At 39.3% G+C, this 14,347-nt stretch overlaps 1 long non-coding RNA gene across 4 annotated transcripts in view; it reads right to left on the bottom strand.

The window, feature by feature from the left end:
• Positions 1–14,347, bottom strand: part of LOC122564858 (uncharacterized) — a 73,825-nt gene that overhangs the window by 34,815 nt on the left and 24,663 nt on the right. For 3 of the 4 annotated variants that reach the window (XR_015760777.1, XR_015760778.1, XR_006316027.2), the window contains exons 2-3: positions 11,697–11,897; positions 8,964–9,121 (exon numbers count right to left, since the gene is read on the bottom strand). This is a non-coding gene — a long non-coding RNA (uncharacterized LOC122564858). Of the gene's footprint in view, positions 1–1,305; positions 1,329–8,963; positions 9,122–11,696; positions 11,898–14,347 lie in introns of all 4 variants that reach the window. The other variant, XR_015760779.1, reaches the window with a different exon arrangement.

The following is a 14,347-nucleotide window of genomic DNA, read 5'->3' on the forward strand; positions in this document are numbered from 1 at the left end:
GGTTACGAAGCTGCAAATTCCCCACCCAGTGAAGCAGTTGAGGCTACCTCATTGAATGTTTTTAAGGCAAAGATAGACAGATTTTTGAATAGTAAAGGAAATAAGGGTCATGCTCTGCGGGCAGGTAAGTGGTGCTGAGTCCACAGAAAGGTCAGTCATAATCTTATTGAATGGCTGAAGAGGCTCGATCGGCCTACTCTTATTTTTTATTTCCTTATGTTACCTCCTCAAAGAACTGTATTACATCTGTTAAGCATGATTTCCTCTTTGGTAAGCCCCATGCTGACTCCACTCAATTATGTTACGCATTTCTAAATACTCTGCTATCATATCCTCTACTCCAGACTCTAACATTTTCCGAATGGCAGATGTTAAACTGACTGGCCTATAATCATCTGATTTTTGATTCCCTCATATTTTGAGGAAGTGTGTTCCATTGGAGTTTTCCAATCCTCTGAGACTTTTCCAGAATCTCGGGCTACATGTAAGACTACCACCAGTGCATCTACCATCTCTGTAGCTGCTTACTTTAAAATCCTAGAATGCAACCCATGAGGTCCAAGGTGTTTAGCCCCATCAGTTTCCCCAGTATTTTTTCTCAAGTGGCAGTTGTTTTGTTTATTTCCGCTGCTGCATTTAACCCCTTTATTGTTTAGTATTTTGGGAATACTATTGATGTTCTCTATTACGAAGACTGATGTAATGTACTTATTGGATTCTTTGCCATTTCTTTGTTCCCCATCATTATTTCCCTAGCCTGGTTCTTTAAAAGACCTATGTTCACTTTGGCACTTTTTGTATATATTTAAAGAAGATCTTACTGCCTGTTTTTAATATTACTTGTTAAGTTGCCCATATAGTTTATTTTCTCCTACTTTTCTTATTTTGCTCGTCTTTTGTTGGTTTTTAAGATTTTCCCAATCCTCTGGCTTACAACTCATCTTTGCCACAATATATGTTTTTTTCTTACAATTTGATACTATCATTAACTTTCTTGGTTGTTGTGTTCAGTTTATCCCTTCCACAGACTCCTTCCTCATTGGGGTATATCGTTGCTGTGGATTATGAACTATTTTCTTAAACATCTGCCATTGTTCCTCAAACATCTTTTCTACCAACCTCCTTTTAAATCCACTTCAGTCAACTCAACCCATATCCTTATACAATTAGCATTATTTAAGTTTATCACAGGTATTTCTTATAAGATACATTCGTGACATCGGTGGCTTTGTTAGAACATGTTGAGTTTAACTGTAAAGTATAGAATTGTAATTTCCTCAAAAATGTAAAAATATCATTCATCACCTTCAATATATGAACATGCCCCACTGTAACATAAACAAAAATATATCGGTTATTTAATTTCACATAATTTTGCTTCCTAAACTTACACTTCAATTTCCTGAAATCTTACTTAAGAAACCCACATAGTTCCTTAAGAGACATTTGTATGCAACATTTTTTTTGTGTTTCAAACAAATGATGCATTATTAATGAAATAGATTAATAGTATGTAGATATAAGTGTATTTGAAGTGCCTGCCTTCCAGTTCGCTTGTATCAATTCCTGGAAATAAATTCCACTTGCATCATAGGAACGGCCTTTGTGAGCAATGTGGGGTTAGAAATAAAAGCTATTCAGTAGAGTTTTTTCTGACCAATGTATTTGTTACTGTCTTATGAGATGACCAAGTTCGGTGCTGAGTAACCACACAGCAGTAAGGCATTTGCAACACTCTGTATTAAGACACTGTGCATTGAACGTGCTGGCATAGATGTTGCATAGGGACCCTATTGAAGTCATATTCCAGTGAATTCTGAATGAAAAGAGATTTAAACTGAAGCTGTTGTACACCTGGAATTTACCACTTTCAGGTGGTCCTGGAGTATTAATTGAACTTCTACTGATTCACTTCTACATTTCAGTGAAGTAGAGATTTCAAAGAGGAATTTTCTTAGAAAAAATCTACATTCAAGTAAACCTCACAATGGAAAGCTCAGTGTATACCATCATTTAGCCTACAGCAACGTAGCTGCTTCTAAATAACTTTGCACCACCCTATGTCTTATTCATAACTCATTATACCATCTCCCATTCTAACATCATTGTTCTAAGTACTAAACAATATCACAAGTTAGGATTTTCCTTGATACTTTTGTTTACACTGCCAGGTAGAAGTTTCAATATGTGTCATTAAAATTCAAATAGGCACAGGTAGTGCAATAGTTAGGTGCTGAGTCTTTATACACTTCCAAACTTCTATTTATAGAGACACACATTATATATCATGCACTTCCAACCTAATTCAGTCTTTGAGTATGTATATAAGCTCAGGTGGATTTACAATTAATGCCCAGCCTAAATATAACTAACCTCAGTGGTAATACAATTAACAAGTGTCTCCAGTGAACAAGCCTTCATCATCATACACCCAGCTTTACAAAGAATATAAGAAGTCTTACAGCACAGTGCACAGCATCCCTGGCTCTGAGTCAAAAACTTGGGGTACCCATCCCATCCCATTTTTTGATAGCCAAGGAATGTGTGTTCATCATGCTGGTTGAATATCATCCTCCAATCATTCCAACCTTCCAACTCATGGCAACAGAAAGTGAGAGAAATTTCTGGGTTGATATGTTACAGAAAGAAAACTGGAGCCTCGATCATCACTAACCATAGCTCCAGATGACAACATGCATGTAAACCTGTATGTAGCCACAGAAACCTGAACTCTGAGTGACCACCACCTTGTGTTTTTGTACAAATATTTAACCATTAGCTAATAACTGCAGTAGAATGTGTGGGATGCCCACCATTTGGCATCTGACAATGGGACATGATATCCACTGCTGATCAGGGTGTACACGTTAAAGCTACAAGGTCTGATTTATTAAAAGTTAATAATATACAGACAAGACCATTTAAAGCAAGATACTGAACATGGCAGAACATAAAAAAGAATGAAGCTAACTGTAATTATGGCACAAAAATAGGTCTGTGGTTCAACTGGTCTCCAGCAGCATTCATGTTCTATGTGGGCCAAGTTATCCTGTCTGTCCCTCTTTCATTTAACTTATTTACTTTCCAAAACTGTGTTCAGAGATTTATATAAACAATTTTTGAATTATGACATAACCCACCCAGCAGAAATTGTACTGATGCCTTGAGTTCAAATCAGGAGGAAACTTGCTCCATTCCAGTTGGTCAAATATCTGCCCCTAGCTAGAAAGCTGCTGGCTTGAGTACTGGCCTGTGTAGATGATAGATGCTTCTTAGAATAGATGGGAATCTAAGCTCCATTTTAAGTTGTGGCAACGTGTGCATTGTCCATTGAAGCCAAGCTAAAAAAGGAGCCTGCCAAAGATGGTCCCCATATCTCTGGCTCAATACAGCAGCAATCCCCATCCCCAGACTCCATTAAAAGGGGGGATTGCTGCTGTATTGAGCCATCACCACTCTTCCCCAACACACCTCCCAGTTTACCACCTTAGTTTTGTAGAATTATAGAATTGCAAGAGACCTCAGCAATGGCCAACACAGATGACAGTGAGTTACAACATTTTCTTTTACAAATAAGAAAGATCCCTATTCCATTGAGGTGTCTGGTGAACATAACTTACAGGGGTCATTAATGCAAGCAAAGGTACATAACCAAAGGTACATTCCCATCCACTGTCCCCTGTACTCGCCACTGAATTTTCCTACTTCTCTTGGAGCCCTTTTTCACCCAATGCAATATTAAGCAGTTCTCTTATTGCCCTCTTTTCTAATTGCTCCTTTTTGGAAATTCAATTGCACTTCCACAATTGGCTGCACATCATGTGGGACCCTAGCCAAGTGTAAACAAGTTGAGGACAGGAAATGACAGCCTGCTGTAAACAGGAGAGGACAGGAAATGACAGCCAAATCTGATCTTCTCTTTATCAAAGATTCACATGACTGCTGTCCAGCAGTGTGAACCAGGAACATGGTCCTGATCAAAATGTTCTCCTCACTAGCTCAGGAACGCAGAAGCTAATTAGACAGAAATCAATCTGCTCCCATTAAGATCAGCTAATTAAGCATAGCCTGACTTAAACTCAGGGGGAAAAAAACCCAGAAAATGCTGAAAATGCTCAACAGAGCAGCCAGCGTCTCTGGAGAGAGAAACAGAATTTATGTGTCAGATTGATAGCCTTTCATCCGAACATAGTATGGTGCCAGAAAAGCACAGCAGGTCAGGCAGCATCCGAGGAGCAGGAGAATCGACGTTTCAGGCATAAACCTTTCATCAGGAATGTTGCATTGAGTCATATGGGCTCAAAGAAAAGTAGGAAAATTCAGTGGCCCTTTTGGGGGGGTATGTACCTTTGGTCATGTACCTTTGGTCATGTACCTTTGGTTGCATTAATGACCCCTGTAAGTTATGTTCACCAGAGACATCAATGGAATATGGACCTTTCTTATTTGTAAAAGATACTGTTGTAACTCACTGTCACCTGTGCTGGCCATTGCTGAGGTCTCTTGCAATTCTGTCATTCTACTAAACGTTGACCAGATTTGTCAAAAATCCAATTGGCTTATTCACTTGGAGAAGATTGTAACATTAAAAGAGACCACAGGGTAGAAATCATAGTTCTGACCACCAAGATTTAATTCTGGCAATAGATCTACATTTCATTAGAAGTTGAATAATTCCTGATGAAGGGCTTATGCACGAAACGTCGATTTTCCTGCTCCTCGGAAGCTGCCTGACCTGCTGTGCTTTTCCAGCGCCACACTCTCGACTCCAGCATCTGCAGTCCTCACGTTCTCCTTTCCGTAGGAAATACACGTAGGAGGTATTTGTCACCGAGCCATTTATCACCGTACAATACAGCTCTTTTTAAACACGGAAAGCTTGTGTGGCAGGTTTCTCTGGTGTATAAGTGCTGGACAGCTGAGCAACAGAAGGTCGATTGTATAAGTGGCAGCTCAGGTTCGGGAAGGTGTGACGGGAGCACTTGAGCAAGCAATGACTTGCCATGGGGGCAACTTGATCTTGAACAAAGTGTTAATGTCCAATCTCTTTTTAAGCAGGTGAACAGTATTAAGCCTGGAACGATGAAATTACTGCCCTCAAAATAAAACACCATCATTAATGTATCATAGGTTTGACATTAAGTGAATATCTGCAATTAAATCGAGATTGTTTCAGTATCATCTATCCCTAGAGAAAAAAAGAATTTCCGTAGACTCGGCATCTTTCGTGGACATCAGAGTTTTGCAATTGTTTTTGAAGTACCTTTGTGAGGTAGGCAAACACAGGAGCCAATCCGTGCACAACACGATTTCACAAAGAATAAAGGAGATGAGTGGATCAGGAGTTGGTGGCATTAATTTAGGGAGGAATGTTGTTCCAAGTCAGTGAGGGAACTCCCTGTCATTCTCAAACAGTGCCTTCACGCCCTCCTGCACAGACTGCTTGGTTTGTAGTTTAACGCCTCATCTGAAGCCATGGAGGTTTTCTTCACCCCTACAGGTTGGCAAAAGATTGCACCTTGTTTAAACAATCTAACAGAATTAAAACCTGGCAGTGCATCCCATAGAAGACCTACTTAATTGTGCATTGGCTGTGGGAGCTGCAGACAGAGTGAACGAAATGTAAAGCAGAGTGTGTCAGGAGGACTTTGGTGTCACAGCCAACTGCAGCCTGAAATCAGCGAGATGTAACACAGGGTTGTGCCTGGCTGTCCCCTGTTTTACAGTCCAGCTTAAAATGAAAAATTTCATATTGTCTCTGTGTGTTTTACACAAATATAATCCTGAAAGTTTTTTTAAAGCCACTCTTGACATATTGCCACGCATTCTCCACTAGTGCAGTCTGACAGCAAAAAGCCTCGGTTTCTTGTTTTAGGTCAATTTCATAAATTTTAAATCAACCAACCAGTTCTGCTGTGTGCTGGGGTTGAATCAGAGGTGAGCTTCATCACTCAGCTGTTGACTGCAATACAATTTTAAAAAATTTAAGAAAGTAAGACAAAGATGTAATAATTATAGAAGTTCAGGCAGGAGATGACACACTTCCATAGTGTTTTGTCTTTATACATCGAGGCCGCTGAAAAAGAAAAAATCAAATCCAAAAAAGAGATTGTGATTTACTGAAAGGGAAGCTTTTTTTTGTCTCAGATTATTTCTTTGGCTCTCTCAGTAAGCAGTTTCTCAGGCTGATTGCTTAGATGCTAGCCAAAGCACAAGTCATTATTATTGCATTAGCTTAGCCTTTCAATGCCATCAGAACTTGGCCCAAATGAACTGAACACTTTCAGGGAAATGATATCTCTTATAAAGTGAAAAATAGATAATTGTTGATTCATGGCAACATTTGTGTGTATTTAATGGAAGCCATCTCTCAAATTACCACCCAATTTGGCGCAAGCGCACACATTTACAGAGCAAAAGCCTACTTTTTGTTTCCATTTAACCTTACCCAAAACCAAACAAGATTTAAAATCCAACAAAAAGTAATTGCCCACCCTTAAAAAAATTAGATATTGATCTTGTTGTCAAACCTAAGGAACAAACAGGTTAAACGAGTGTTTTGTGGTTTTCTTGACATCACGAAACACCTGTCTAGGCAGCAAGTATTCATTCTCCATAGTGATTCAAGCACATACCTTATTGAGGAATTACTGACAGCTGCCATTCCCCCCTGTTTTTATGTAAATTTGCTCCAGTGTGCTGTAATAATCCAATGCATCATAAATCAGACTTATAATAGGTACAATTACTAATTCAATGTGTTATTTAAACTGTAATAGGTTTTCTCCACTGATTTCTTGGCTTCACATAAGTTTTACACTGTATGTGGGAATAACATCTTAATCGAAGATGAGGATATCTGTCTGGGACTGCACAATTACATTTCAGCCCCCGAGTCTTGTCACATCACTCATGTGAAGCTGAACTACAATGTAATCCAATGTGATATAAAAAGGTTCATACACATTCTTAAAGGGATACTGCCACGTGATAAAAGTCACATAAGAACCCAAAGTGTGCAGAAAAGGTGCAATGACCGTCCACACACACACACGCACACTCACTCACATACACACATGCACACACTCTCACACATTCACTCACAGATACACACGAGCACACACACTCACACATACACACACACTCACTCACATACACACACAAATATGTGTACACACACGCGCACCCAGGTGGGTGGCAAAGTGGTGGCAAAACTGCAGAGTAGTTCTCCCCAGGTATATGACTGTTACATCAAAATGTCAGCAAAACTCCTCAGTACATGGTTAGCACAATGTGATTATAAAATATTCCTCATGAAGAAGTTGAACACTATGTGCTAGCAAGCTAAGCCGGGGAAGGATGTGGAATCAAAAAGACCACTCACTCGGTTTCCATCACTTAAATTACATTTCATTCTGCTTGTCACAGCAAGGCAACACAAGTAATGGAAAAAACACATGGTCTGAAGAGTTATATTTTATTGGGGATCTTATGATTGCCAGGAAAAAATACACAGGGTAGAACACAAGAAAGAGAGCAGAGAGATAATGCTGGAGATAAATTAAATAGGATATTGTTTGCTTTCTAAAAATAAATCATGAACCTACCTTTCTAGTGCAATTAAAAGTTCAGGTGTAGAATCATAGTTTTCATAATAATAGAAATGTACAGTACAGAGGAGGCCATTCAGCCCATCAGGCTTGCAATGACCAACAGGTGGCCATTCAGCCTAGTCCTACTTTCCCACTCTTAGACCACAGCCCTGCAGATTCTAATGCTTCAAGTGCACAACCAAGCACTTTGATTGATTGATTTCTTGATTTATTGTTTCACATGTACTGAGATTCAGTGAAAAGTGTTGTTTTGCATGCTATACCGTAGAAAATGCCTCAGAGTAGCTGAACAGTGTGCAGAATACAATGTTACAGCTGCAGAGAATGTGCAGACAGAGAGAGAGGGGGAGAGATCAGAACTAGTATTTGAGAGGTCTGATCAAAAGTCCGATAACAGTGGGGGAAAAGCTATTCTTGAAACTATTTATATGAGTATTCAAACTTTTAAATCTTCTTGGAAGAGATGATAATTGGGGTGAGACTATGGTCTTTGATTATGTTTTCCCGAGGCATTGGGAAGTATAGATGGAGTCAGTGGGTGGAAGGCTGGTTTGTGTGATGGATTGGGCTGTGCACACAACTCTCTGTAGCTTCTTGTGGTCTTGAGATGAGCAGTTGTCAAATCTCACTGTGAAGCATCCGGACAGAATGGGGCATCTATAAAAATTGGGAGGATTGGTAACTTAGTAACTACCAAAAATGGGTAACTTATTTATCATTATACAGATTTCTGCCTCTGCCATCTTTTCAGGCAGTGAGTTCCAGATTCCCACTACACTCTGGATGAAACTAAATTTTCCCATTATCCATTCTAAACCTATAACCAGGAGGAATGGGCTCTTTCTGTTCAAATGGTGTCTTCCCTTCCTTCCAACTGAAAGAATTCCAGCCTATTCAATAATTCCTCAGGTAAGATCACTTCGCTCAAGTTAGCTCGCACACACATTTGCAAATCAGCAAACATAAAATCTCCTTTGAACTAGTACAGTAGAGCAGCCTTTTAGGGCATCTTTTAATAAATTTTGCAACAAAGGCATTATTCGATATATTGAGGGATGACAACCTGCCTCAGTTTTATTAATACAGCTGAAAGCAAATTTATCACAACAACTAACTATGTTAATCAATGTCTGGTCCACTACTTGTGAAACACCTGATGTTAAATAATTGAGAAAGACTCCTTTGAAAAGTGCACAGAACAATTCACAAGTTACACTGGTGCAGAGAAGTCAGTGCGTTAATTTTCTTTTAAATAAATGACTTTAAAATGCAAGTGCATTTGATCTAAAAAAAAAGCTTAATTTTAGGAGCATCCTCAAAAGCTTGCAAATGGAAAATTACATGTCCTACCTCAGGGTTTAGCCAACTTTGTAGGTTGTATTGGTTTCACATTCAATATTGTTGAATCTAGCCCAAAAGATTGCAGACAATTGATTTGCATTCAATGTCATCTGTGTTCGATCTTCAGTAAACTTTCACGTGGTTTGACTGATTCTGAGCAAATTGCACTGGAAAGAAATTGTGCAACATTTGTCAGCACATAAATATTCATAGACATCTACAGATATACATCAGGACAACCAGCACCTTTCCTGCTAATTTTGAATTCAATTTTAAATTCTAATCCATGCACAATTCTGCACAATCCCACAAACACACAATTCGGCAATATAATGTCTCAGTGCTTAACCCAAATTCTATTTGATTTACTTCCTGCTTCTCCTTCTATAACTTAGAATACTGCCAATATATAACTAATATAAAAATACAATGTTTTAAGTAATTTCCAGTATAACCAGTAAGTGACAGAACTTATATCCTGGTGCAGGATATAGCAAAAACTGGAGATCTCACAACCCGATTGTGTTCCTTGCACACAAGTGCACTGGTGAATAGTCTTTTACTCCCTGAGAATATGGAGCAGAGCCCAAGTACCTTTTATGTTTTTACTTGTCAAGATATGGATTTGTTTAACTTGAAAAACCACAATTATTTTTTCTTACTTCTATTTCTTGAGCATCAACATTTTCTTATTGCTTTCATGTTACTTATTCAAGAGTTGTCACTGAACCCTGAGCCACCTGGAATCCTGCCTCAACCGTGCTTAGAAGTGGGTTCAGTCCATGTTCAGATTGGCAAATCTTGTGTGGCTGCTGCTCTGAGGGAGATGGAATACTCCCTACTTGCATGATGGGTGCAGCCCCAACAATACTCAACAAGCTTGATACCATCCTGGACAAAGCAGCTCACTTGATTGGCACCACATCTGTAAACATACACTCCCCTCGCCACTGACACTCAGTAGCAGTGTGTACAATCTGCAAGATGCACTGCAAATATTCACCAAGGTTCCTTCGACAGTACCTTCCAAGCACAAAACTCTTCCATCTAGAAGGGCAAGGGCCACAGATATATGCAAGTTCCCCTCCAAGCCACTCAACGCCATTCTTTTGGTGTCATTGGGCCAAAACAATGGAATCCCCTCCCTCGTGGCATTATGGGTCTACCTCCACCAAATGGAGTTCAAGAAGACAGCTCACCACTACCTTCTCAAGGGCAACTCAGGATGAACAATAACTGCTGGCCTGGTTAGCGACACCCACATCTCATGAATGAATGGAAAAAGAATCCAGCACAATGCAGCACATTATAGGTTAACAATTAGAATTTTTGTACGTATTTTAAATTGACAAGAGGTTTCTCTATTAAATCTTGTAACCAAGGAATTTTTCATCATCAATATACTAAAAGGAAAATACTGCAGATGCTGAAAATCTGAAATGAAAACAGAGAAGGCGAAAAACACCCAGTAGATCTGGGTTCTCTGGACAGAGGAATAGAATTAACAACATTTTGAGTCCAGTGTGATTTTCCGGAACTCTTTATCATCAGTCATTAGTCTATCACGTTCAAAGAAAGAAACTCCTACCACCTTCAAAACAAAAATATAGGAACAAGCTAGTATTTAGTAAAATGGAGAAATCTTCCAAAACTTGTCACAGTGGACATATTGAATAAATCAATCAAAGTACTTGCTGGGGAGGCAACAATTTGTCAATAATAGCTGCTAATATCAGTCGGTCAGTATTGTGGCCTGGCAACACTGTGCAACTTTGATAACGTGAGAGTGCAACAGATATCATGCTCACTTTACAAACTTGCACTTATGGTTTGGTTTCTCAAAGCTGAAAGGGACAGGTGTGTTGAAAAGTGTATTGTTAGCTTTTGAATGGAAAACTTACATGCTTTCAAAAATGTGTGTTGGCAAAGTGCCACGCAGAAGTTTATCCTGCAAAAAGAAGTACTCCTATTTGCTGGGACACAATACTATTGACACTGAAATTGTGGAAAGAATTAGTGCTCTCTCAGAAGAAGCGAATTAGAGACAGTAACGAGAAAATTGGATAATGAATACACTCGGTTTCAACTCTAGTCAGAAGTGAAACTTTCATCCATTTGCAGCAAAGAAAACATCTAAAATCAATGAGATGATGTTGGTGTGGACAAATTTATTTCTCAAGGAGAAGAGCAAACAACAATTTAATCCTCTGTACTCACTAACATCACCAGATAACCAGTGACACCTCTTTGTGGATACATCCTCAAAGGAACACAATGGCAAAATAATTTTGAATGGTTTTGGAAAGTCACAGACTTGAAACATTAACGTTAATTTTCTCTCCACAAATCTGCCTGACCATCTGAGTATCTTGAAAATTTTGCTTATATTTCACACCCCCTTAAGATCAGGGACTTTCCCAACTAGGGCAGGGCACCCCCAAGTTATAAAAACTTCTCTTGTAATTTACAGGAACTTTTTTGTTAAAAACTAGATTTTCTCTTTGGGGGTCCCACATAGCATTTCAGGATAAGGGTTAATTTTGAGAAGAAACTACCTCCTGACCTGCCCCTTTCTCTTTAACTGCTTGTTCAGAGTGTGGAGGAATGCCTGGGCATCTGACTTCCTACAGAATGAGATCTCTCATGCGGGGCAATATTGTGAAATCAGTATTTTGAGCTTGCATTCATTGCCAATGAAACATCAAGATCTACTTGTCACACTCACATTGACCAGTTTATTACCTTTTGCACTACACCCAAGTGGAGTTGCTGCAACACAACTGCTTTGTGTTTGTAATCAGATGGTTACTTGGAGTGTGGTGTTGTGTACACTTGTACTAACAGACCTGAGGCAGAAAGGTATCAACTGCAGTCTCGGCGTGCTTTCTAGATGACAATCAGGAAGTCTCCAGCTGCCGTACAATAGAGTGGAGTTCTGCTTGCCTGGGTGAAAAAGTAGATTCATTATAATTAAACCAAACAGAATATGTTAACATGGCAATAAAAGCTCCCACAACTTGCTTGTTTTGATAAAATAAATAGCAGATCTAACAAACTTTAGATGATTACTAAATAATAATATTAAAAACTGATAAATACAATGTTTGTTAAACTTAAAACATAAATTTAAAACCAATTATTTCCATTACAATTATTTTGCTCACGGTCTGCAGAAAACGGGACTTTTAAAAATATATAAATACACTTCCATAAAGTTCAAAGTCTTTTCATGATTGTTCAAAAACACACACACACACACACACCAGCAGTGCCAAAGTTGAGCGCTGGAAGATGATTAAAGAACCTTATTACAGATACGATGTAGAATTCCTTACATGAAAGAGAGCACATTATGAGGGCTTATCCTTTTAAATGACACAAGGTTTGAGAACACGCTGAAACCTGATTAGAGTGACAGCACTGAGTGATACTGCAAACCTGTTAATAACATGAAAATTAGAACAGCCTCATGCAAAGAGCGGAGATTAATTTAGCTCAAGTCCATCTCACGCAAATTGCGAAGTTGTGAATATGTTTCCAGATAATGAGACTTTGCAGTTGTCAGCTCACTTGTCATTTTCTGTAATTAATGTTAAGGAAGACTCCTTCCTGATGGTTCTTATTACTCATGTACCAAGAAAATTTCTTCAGAGAAATAATTTACATTTATTATCATCAGTCTGTTTGTGTGGTTTATTTCACTGCAGAGTAATTTATTGCAGGAGCGTTTCTGTTGCGTTGATTAGTCACTCGTCTGCCTGAAATGTAATTTTTCTGATAGCGATGTTAGAAAATTGACAGCCTCACATTTCTCCCCTTTTTTTTCTTTTTACTCTATGTTTTCTTCTGCAAGTCAATAGATACCTCTTTGTTTGAGATGGCGTCTTAGCAAAAGGCAGGTCTCCCACCGTGCCTCAGCTATAATTCAAGTAATATTCATCACAGACATATATTTAAATCATACCTGGGTTTGCTTTGTGTTCGAAAATTTATTAGCCAACTACTTAAATGTTTTATTCATTAGGCTATGTGTAAATAATGCATAGCTGTTACTGCAGTGCGTTAACCAGTTCCTTACCACATACTTGGGGCAATGGCTGTCTGTAATTGCATAATTTAATTATAAAGAAATCATTACAGCCCCCGTGTAAAACTGAATAAGCAAGTGGGGTAATTTAAATATCAACTTGCCAGGCCAAACTTCAATCAACGGTCACACCAATCGATAAATGCGTTTATGGTAGAAAATATGCAGCGTTAAGTCCAACTGATTTACAGTCTACAGCTGGAGTATTTATTTTCCAACTAATTTGAAGATTAGGATGCATGTCTTTCAGAAAGCTTTCCCCTCGGGTAAAAAAAAAAGCTGCTTGAAATAATTCCACATCACAAGGACATTTTGCTGTTGTTGCGGGTTTCAGCTCGAGGAATGAGGGCTTTCACCCAGGTCAGGAGCTGAACTCGCTTCCCCTCGGCTGGTCAACTCTGAAGCTGGCCATCACAACAGCGGAAAAAACCAGACTCGCTCCCCCTCTATAAGATGCCTCTTTACAAAGCAAACCACTGGTGCTGCCCTTGCAGGATTCTGCGGGAAATCGGAAAGAAATGTTAAAAAGAACATTTGTGGAAACGTTGCATCTGAGGAGAGAGAATTTGCAGAGTCAATGTTCCAGGGCTGGTGAAAGGACTGTTCCCTTTGTCTCTCTCTCTCTCCCCACAGATGCTGCCTGACTGGCTGAGTAGTTTCAGCATGTTCTGTTTTTATTGAACTTGAGCGTCCTTTATCTCGTCCTAAATCTGTTGAGATTTCTTTTTGATGTGGCAAGCTCCTGATTATGGGCTTGGGGTAGGAGGGGGATGTACTGACCCTCCTAATGGAATGACTGTTTCTGACACTGCCCGGGAGCTGGATTAAGAAATACAATTGAAAGGCCAACTCACAGCAAGAAACCATCAGCTTCGAAACTTGCTCTCTCCAAGTCGACTTTAACACATCGGAACATCACAGGGCTTTGACCATTAAAGCGACTGAGAGAAAGTGAGGACTGCAGATGCTGGAGAGTCAGGCTTGAAGAGTGTGGCACGGGAAAAGCACAGCAGGTCAGACGGCTTCTGAGGAGCAGGAGAATCGACGTTTCAGGAATGTGAATGATGAAGGGCTTATGCCCCAAACATCGACTCTCCTGCTCCTTAGAAGCTGTCTGACCTGCTGTGCTTTTCCAGCGCCATACTTTTCGACTTTGTCCATTAAAGGAAAAGGGTTTGTCTGTTCGGTTTGTGGGAAAAGGATTCAGATATCAGTATGTTCATGGATGAGGTGGGAGTAGATGGGAAGCCAAGAAATGAGGATGATCCCATGTGTCGACATAATTGATGACACAAAGTGTCGATAA

Source organism: Chiloscyllium plagiosum, unplaced genomic scaffold, assembly GCF_037043375.1.
Source record: "Chiloscyllium plagiosum isolate Xiang-an unplaced genomic scaffold, Cpla_swu_hap1 HiC_scaffold_21, whole genome shotgun sequence".
Lineage (NCBI taxonomy): Eukaryota > Metazoa > Chordata > Chondrichthyes > Orectolobiformes > Hemiscylliidae > Chiloscyllium > Chiloscyllium plagiosum.